The 8409-nt window shown below is 39.4% G+C and overlaps 1 non-coding gene across 1 annotated transcript; it reads right to left on the bottom strand.

The window, feature by feature from the left end:
* Positions 1-3089: 3089 nt before the first annotated feature.
* Positions 3090-3163, bottom strand: TRNAT-CGU (transfer RNA threonine (anticodon CGU)). The gene has a single exon. It is a non-coding gene; the product is annotated as a tRNA-Thr (tRNA).
* Between the last annotated feature and the right edge of the window lie 5246 nt (positions 3164-8409).

The following is an 8409-nucleotide window of genomic DNA, read 5'->3' as shown; positions in this document are numbered from 1 at the left end:
GAACTGGCTGTTATTTTATTGATCTTTCCTATTTTTTTAAGTCTCTATTTTCCTTATTTCTGCTTTGATCTTTATTATTTCTTCTACTAACTTTGGGTTTTGTTTCTTCTTTTTCTAGTTCCTGTAGGTGTAAGTTTAGATTGTTTATTTGAGATGTTTCTTGTTTCCTAAGGTAGGCTTGTATTCCTATAAACTTCCCTCAGAACCGCTTCCACTGTGTCCCATAGGTTTTGGATCATTGTGTTTCCATTTTCATTTGTCCCCTGGTATTTTTTAATTTTCTCTTGGATTTCTTCAGTCACCCCTTGGTTGTTTAGTAGCGTATTGTTTAGCCTCTACATGTTTGTGTTTTTTGCATTTTGTTTATAGCTGTACATTGATTTTTATTCGTTGAATTAGCCTTCTGTTACTGGGATAAATGCCACCTGGTCATGATGTATTAATCCTGTTACATTTTGCTGGACCTGATTTGCTAATATTTTGTTAAGTATTTTTGCATCTGTGTTCATAAAAGATCCTGATCTTGAGTTTCCTTGTAATGTCTTTTTTCTGGTTTTTAGATCAGATAATGCTGGCCTTATAAAATGAGTAGGATATTACTCTTTATTTTCTGGGTTTCTACAGAATTAGTATTATTTCTTTCTTTTCAATTCAGTAGAACTCACCAGTGAGGCTATCAGGGACTGAAGTTTTTCTTTGTGACAAAGTTTTAAGCTACAAATAACTTTAGATATAAGGCTATTTTGGTTATCTATTTCTCTTGAGAGAACTTTGGTAGTTTGTCTTTCAAGGTATGTGTCCTTCATCTAAATTAGCAAATTTAGTGGCATAACATTGTTCATCAAATTCTCTTTTTCTTTACATGTCTGTAGGATGTGCATTGATGCTTCTCATTTTAATTACTAATATTGGCAATTTGTCTCTTCTCTTCTTCTCAGTCTGAAAAACCACTACAATTGACAAGCTGTCAAAGACTCAGTCTTTTATTGATTTTTTTTTCCTATTTTCAGTGTCAGTCTGCTTTTATCTTTATTATTTCCTTCCTTCTACTTTGGATGAATTCACTTTTTTTCTTTGATTTGAGAGCTCTCTCTTCTGTCGGCATTCTGATGCTATCTGTTTCCCTCTAAGCACTGCTTCAGCTATACTTCAAAAGCTTTGATGTGTTGTGTTTTCATTTTCATTCAACTAAAGACATTTTCTAATTTACTTTCTGATTTTCTCTTTGACCCATGGCTTATTTAGAAATGTGTTAATCTGGAATATTCTCAAATATTTGGAAACTAATTATCTTCCTGTTATTAAATTTTAACTTTATAGTAGAAAACATACTTTGTATGATTACAGTTCTTTCAGGTTTCTTAAGGCTTGTTATACGGCCCAGAATACGTGTGTGTGCACTTGCAAACGTGTGTTCTGCTGTGTTCAGCGTAGCGTTCTGTAAATGAAATAGGCTGAGCTGGTTGATCGTGTTGTGTTGTTCAGTTCTGCTGTATACTTAACTGATTTTCTACTTTTTAAAAAATCAGTTACTGAGAGAAGAGTGTTGAAGTTGTCAACTCCTTAAATTTGTGACTTTGTCTATTTCTCTTATAAGTTTTGTTTTTGCTCAGTCTGTTTGAAGTTCTGTTCTCAGTTGCATACACATTTTGAAATATGTTGTCTTGATTAATTGTCCCCTTTAGCATTATATGATGTCCCTCTTTATCCCAGCAGTATTTCATGCTCTGAAGTCTACTTGGTCTGATATTAAGGAATCCACTTCGCCTGTCTTTTGATTGGTGTTTGTGTGTTCTATGTTTTAACACCCTTTTACTTTAAACATAAAAAAATAAGTTAATAAAAGTGTCCTTCTCATTGACAGCCCAAAATTGGTTCTTGATTTTTTCTTGCCCACTTTTACATTCTGCTTTTTCATTGAGGTGTATAGACTGTTTACATTTAATGTAGTTATTGATACGCTTGCATGCAGATCTAGTCTTGGCCTCATCATAGCTTTTTTACATACTAATTTATGTCCCTTTATTTTTATCATTTTAACTCAACTTGTTTTGTTTGCAAACAAAAATATAGAAGACTTGGAAAAACACAAAGAATATGGTTAGAATTATCCACAGCCCTTCAACATTGAGGCTAAACATTATTGACATTTTAATACACAAATGTGCTCCTGTAGCACACACTTTCAGGTATACAACATAGTGATCACAAATTTTATTTAAAGATTTCATTTCTAGTTATTATAAAATATTGGGTATATTCCCTGTGCTGTATGTTGTATCCTTGTAGCTTTATTTTATACATAGTAGTTTGTGCCTCTTAATTCCCTGCCCCCATCTTGCCCTGTTCCCCTTCCGTCTCCCTGCTCGTAACCACTAATTTGTTCTCCATGAGTCTGTTTCTTTCTTATATTGACTAGTTTGTCTTATTTTTTAGATTCTACATGTAAGTGATAACACACAGTATTTATCTTTCTCTGACTTATTTCACTTAATATTCTCCAAGTCCATCTGTTGTTGCAAATGGCAAAATTCCATTTTTAATGGCCAAGTATAGAATACACACACACATGCGCGCACACACATCTTTATCCATTCATCTGATGGACACTTAGGTTACCTCCATATCTTGACAACTGTAAATAATGCTGCTATAAACATTGGGGTACATTATCTTTTCAAATTAGTGTTTTTATTTTCTTCAGTTGTATCCAGTTTCTCTCTTGGAGTTTGTAGAACTAATTTAATCTGTGGCTTAATGAAAGATGTTAACTTTAACATCCTCAGCCACTTTTCTTCAAATATTCATCTTCTAGGATTTTAATTATATATATGTCAGATTTTTTCACCACAGGCAATGTGTCTCCTCTGCTCTCTTCAGAATCTCCCATCTCTTTTTCTCTCTGCTTCTAACTGGATACTTTCTACTGACCCATCTTTTCTTTATTCATCTTCTCTTTTGCTGCGTCTCCAATTCTATGAAGCCCATCTACTCAACTTTTAATTTCAGGGTTTCTTTTTAGTTATACATTCACCATTTGATTCTTTCTGGTGGGGGGAGGTAATGAGGTTTTATTTATTTATTCTTAGAGGAGGTAGTGGGGATTGAACCCAGAACCTCGTGCATACGAAGCACACACTCTACCACTTGAGCTATACCCTCCCCACCATTTGATTCTTTTTTGAAAAAGCACTTCTGTTTAATCTCCTTTCTGATTATCCCAGTGTCTGGATTGTTTATAGATCTGCTTCTGTAAGTCTGGGTTTTTTCCCTCTTGGTTTTCAGTTACTTTTTTCTGTAACCTGCTATTCCTAGGAGTTTTTTGCTTTTGTTTGTTTTTTACTGAATATCAGACACTGTATATGAAAAAGTATAGAATCTCTGGACAATGACTTCCTCCAGAGAGGACTCAATCTTCTGACAGGCAGATGGGGGTGAGGGGGTGTGATCAGATCAACGTTGATCTATTTCTGCTTTGCCCCTATTCCTAGAAAGTATCCCTAGGGTCTCAGCTGAGAGTCTGTGGTGTTTACCAGACCCTTCAACCTTGGTGAGCCCTGAAATCCAGTCTCTGACTCCCTGGACCCAAGATGGATGAAATTTCTGCTTACCTCGTTAGCCCCCCAGCTTCTACTCTCACCCGACACAGGTGCAGCTTTGGAGCTGACATACATTTCAAGGGGAAATTGCATGTAGAATTATAGGCTTACTTCTCTGCAGTTTCCTCCTGTGTGCGTTTCGGTCCCTCAGCTCCCTTGGCAGCCCCAGGCTCCAGCCTCTGCCTCTCCAGCCCAGTGAGACTGCCGCAAGCCCTCGACTACTGCTTCCTGTGTGGCTTCTCTTACTCTCACATTTAATTGGCAAATTCCCTCAAGAAAAAAAATGAACTTTCCTCTTCAATTTCTTAGTCTCTCAAACCCTGACTACCTTGGCTTTTTTCTGATGCCTCAGATAACGTGTGGTCTCCCGAGGATGTCCACATCCAAACCCCCAGAAGCTGTGAATGTGTCATGTTACATAACAAAAGGGAATTAAAGCTGCAGATGGAATTAAGGTCGCTGATCAACTGACTTTATCTTACGGAGATTATCCTAGATGACCCAGGTAGGCCCAGTCTAATCACGTGAGCTCTTAAAAGCAGAAGGAGGAGGCAGAAAAGTGGGGAAGATAGATATGACACCTTCTTGAGAAGGACTCAACGCTGCTGGCTTTGAAGATGGACTAAGGGTGCCATGAGCCAAGGAATGTGGTGGCTCTAGGTTGGCCCTCACAGTCAGCAAGGTAACTGGGATCTGTCCTACGGCCAAGGGACTGACAACTTGCAGCCAGCTGAGCGGGAAGTGGTTCTCCTCTGCAGTCTCCAAAAGGCAGCACACCTGCCAACACCTTGATTTTAGTCCCTAAGACCCAAACCAGGCCTCTGACCTGCACAATTGTCAGATAATGCAGCTGTGCTGTTTAAGCCTCTAAAGTTGTGATTTGGAACAGCAGCACAGAAAACTACTACACAGTTTTGCATTTGTCTAGCTTTTATAATTGTTCTCAGGTCAAGGATCAGTCTCTCATCTCTTGATGTACCAGAGTCAGAATCACTGTGTGTTATGGGATAAAGATGTTCTTACAGGAATCGGATCTTGCAGAGCTGTGGGAGGGCTGGGGAGAGTGGAAGCCTAGGGAGGAAGCTGGAGGATCAGAGAAAAAGTCACCAACCCGCCAATTTAAGCAGCAAAGCACAACCACCTGCCAAAAGCAGCTGCAAAGTGATGGCTCATAGGAAGCTGTGCTTCTGTAGAACTGGCACCTCTGTGGGTCCATTTCCCTGTGTCCAGCAGTGAGCCTGAAGGTAGGCAGACGGGGTCCTCAGTCAGGAAGAAGAGCTGGATGTACAGTGGAGGAAAGCAGGGACAAGCCAGAGCTGCAGCCCTTCTGTGTCTCTGCAGCTGCATCCAACCACAGTGACCGTCAAAGGGCACTGACTGCTTCACTTCCACCTTCCTAATCTTGCGTAAGTTTCTCTTTCGGCCAATTCTAATTCAGAACCATGTAGGGAAAGGGATTTTGGAAAAGCAGTTTCCTTTTCAGCAAGTTGACACAGTACCAATGACCAGTCTGCCCTTTGTCAATGTGACACTCATGTATACCTCTTTTAATCGTACTGTAAAATCTCCCAAATAATAGCAAATGCTTCCAACTAGCATGAGGCATGCCAGCCCTGTCCTCCAAAAGGGATACGAATACCTTCGTGGTCTTCCTCCCAAAAACCCTTAACCCGAATCTAATCATGAGAACAGCACCGAACAAAAATCTCCGTTGAGGGACATTCTATAAAATACCCGACCAGCACTCCTCAAAACCATCAAGGTCACCAGAAACAAGGACGTTCGAGAAACTGTCATGGCCAAGAGGAGCCTGAGGGACCTAGCATAAATAAATGTAATGCGCTATCCTGCATGAGATTCTGGGACAGGAAAGGGACATTAGGTGAAAACTAAGGAAATCTGAATATAAGTGTGGGCTGTCGTGTATAATGACATACCGAAGCTGGTTCTTAATTGTAACTAATGTAAAAACGTAATATACATAATAATGTAAAATATTAGTAAAAGGAGAAACTAGATATGGAGCATATGGGAACTTTGTATTATCATTGCACATTTTTCATAAATGTAAAACTATTCTAAAATGAGTCTTTTTTTAAAAAGATATAAAGTCCCATGTGAAATCCATTTTGGGTGATATTTGTTCTTTTCCTCTTGAGTTATATTCTCCCTTTAACATCTGTAGCTTAAGTGCTGAGCTGCATGGTCACCGCTGTTAGTACCTGATAACGGGACAGGACAGGGGAAAGTAAAGGAAAAGAACTGTTTAACACCTAGACAGACACACTGTTCACGTGGAAGAAGAGGTACTCAAGACTACTCCTGTCCTCAGTCCTGTAGCTGTCCAAGGGTCATGGCTAGTGTTTGTGACACTTCTTCCACTGGCCAGTTCATATTCCCTTAGTCCTCAACAAACACCTCAGCTCATATGGTTCCTTGCTCAACGGGATGATGCCGTTTGTGATCTTTGGCTTTATAACAAGTCACCCCAAAACTTAGTGGCTTAAAACAACAGTGATTTATTATTCAAGATTCTGGGGGTCAGGGATTCAGGCAGGCCTTGACTAGATAGTTCTGCTCCACATGGCATCATCTGGTAGTTTGTCTGCTGCATTTAGCAGGCAGCTGAACTGGACCAGAAGATCAAAAAGGCTCTGCTCATCAATTTGGAGATTTGGAGCCTCAGAGCACCACATGATCTCTCCTTTGGCTTGTGACAAGCTTGGCTTCCTCACAGCATGGTAGTTTTTTAAGAGTAGTTGGATTTAAAAGGCAGCTGGCTTCATAATGATGGCCAAGAGGCACATGGAAAGATGCTCAACATTGCTAATTAGCAGAGAAATGCAAATCAAAACCACAATGAGGTATCACCTTGCACGGGTCAGAATGGCCATCATCAAAAAGTCTACAAAGAATAAATGCTGGAAGGGATGTGGAGAAAAGGGAACCTTCATATACTGTTGATGGGGATGTAAATTGGTGCAGCCACTATGGAAAACAGGAGGTTCCTTAAAAAAACTAAAATTAAACTACCATATAATCCATCAGTTCCACTCCTGGGTATATGTGAAAGTGAAAAATGAAACACTAATTGGAAAAGATACATACAACCCAAGTGCCCATCAACAGATGACTGGATAAAGATGATGTGGTATATACATGCAATGGACATAAATTATCCATAAGAAAGAATGAAATCATGCCACTTGCAGCAACATGGATGGACCTAGGGATTATCGTACTAAGTAAATCAGGCTGAGAAAGCCAAATATATACCACTTATAGGTGGAATCTGAAAAATGACACAAAGGAACTTATTTACAAAACAGAAACAGACTCACAGACATAAAAACAAACTTATGGTTACCAAAGGGGAAGGGGAGGGAGGGAAGAGACAAATTAGGAGTATGGGGTTAACAGATACCGACTACTACTCATTAAATAGATAAGCAACAAGGTTTTACTGTATGGCACAAGGAACTATACTCAACATCTTATAATCTGTAATGGAAAATAACCTGCATGTATGTATATACGTGTGTGTGAGTGTATATACACGTACATGCACTGAATCACGTGGCTGTACCTGAAACTGACACAGAATTGTAAATCAACTATACTTCAATTAAAAAAAAAAAGGCAACCAGCTTCCAAAAAGGATGAAACGGAAACTGCCAGGCCTCTTAAGGTGTGGCTCTGAAGTTCCACAACATCACTTCTGCTGTATTTTGCAGTCAAAACTAATCACAGGACCAGTCCAGATTAAAGGGGATGAAGATAGACTCGACCACTTGCTAAGAGGAGCAGCAAAGAATCTGTGCCCAGGTGCAATCTGCCAAACTGGTTGTGGAAATCTGTTTATTTCCTTTAAGGCAAATTCTCAGAACTGGAATTGCTCCATGGAAGGTATTCCTCATTTTAAAAAAACTTGACAGTTATCCAAATGACCTTGGGTCCAATTGGGTTTTTCCAGTTTGCATCCTCATTAACAATCAGTGTCTCTGTGCCTTCACCAACATGAGATATCACTACCCTTCTCAGTCTTTTCCAGTTTAAAGGTGAAGTTCTGACCACTGCATTTATTTGCATCTTTGAATACCATTGAGGTTGAGCATTTTGAATGTGTTTATTGGCCTTGTGTAGACACTTTTTTTGAACTCCCTAATCTTGTACTTCGCCCATTCTTTTCTTGGGCTATTCCTGGTTTAAGTGTTGATGTTGGTCTGAAATCTGGGTTATTAAAGTTCAATTGACCTCAGACAACCCTACAAGGTTTCTGAATGTTATGAACTACTCTTGCCCGAAATAATTACCTTCATTTCCATTCATTTATTTTTTATTTCCCTAGATCGTATCACCTTTTTCAGTCCTTTCTCTTCTTAGGTTCACAATATTAGAACTCCAAAAATCACCTCATTTTTCAGTTGAGACTATTGACGCCAAAAGAGGAAAGGGTCTCGTCCTTTCTGACCGTGGGGAGTCCTACTCAGTTTAGACCCACAGGACCACGCTTTCGGCCTCTAGTCAAAATTACACCAACAATGCATTTAGCACCTTTCACCACAAGGGTTGTGTCCTTGTGTCTGGCACTAAGAAATTCAGTTTATCCATAATTTTTGCCTCATGAATAACTTGGATCCTGAATTCCCCCTGCCCCTCCTTGGCTGTGTGGCATTTTATAAATTGCTTAAACTTTGGGGCCTTGAATTCCCCATGTGTTCAGTGGGAACACTGAACTTCTCGATGACTCTAGGCATAGGTTTTACTCTTGAAGTCTGTTGTTTTAAGAGGGCGTTAGAGAGAATGGATT

Source organism: Camelus dromedarius, chromosome 19 (assembly GCF_036321535.1).
Source record: "Camelus dromedarius isolate mCamDro1 chromosome 19, mCamDro1.pat, whole genome shotgun sequence".
NCBI classification, from domain to species: domain Eukaryota; kingdom Metazoa; phylum Chordata; class Mammalia; order Artiodactyla; family Camelidae; genus Camelus; species Camelus dromedarius.
The sequence above is the reverse complement of the archived record's forward strand: the minus strand, read 5'-3'. Positions and strand labels throughout refer to the sequence as shown.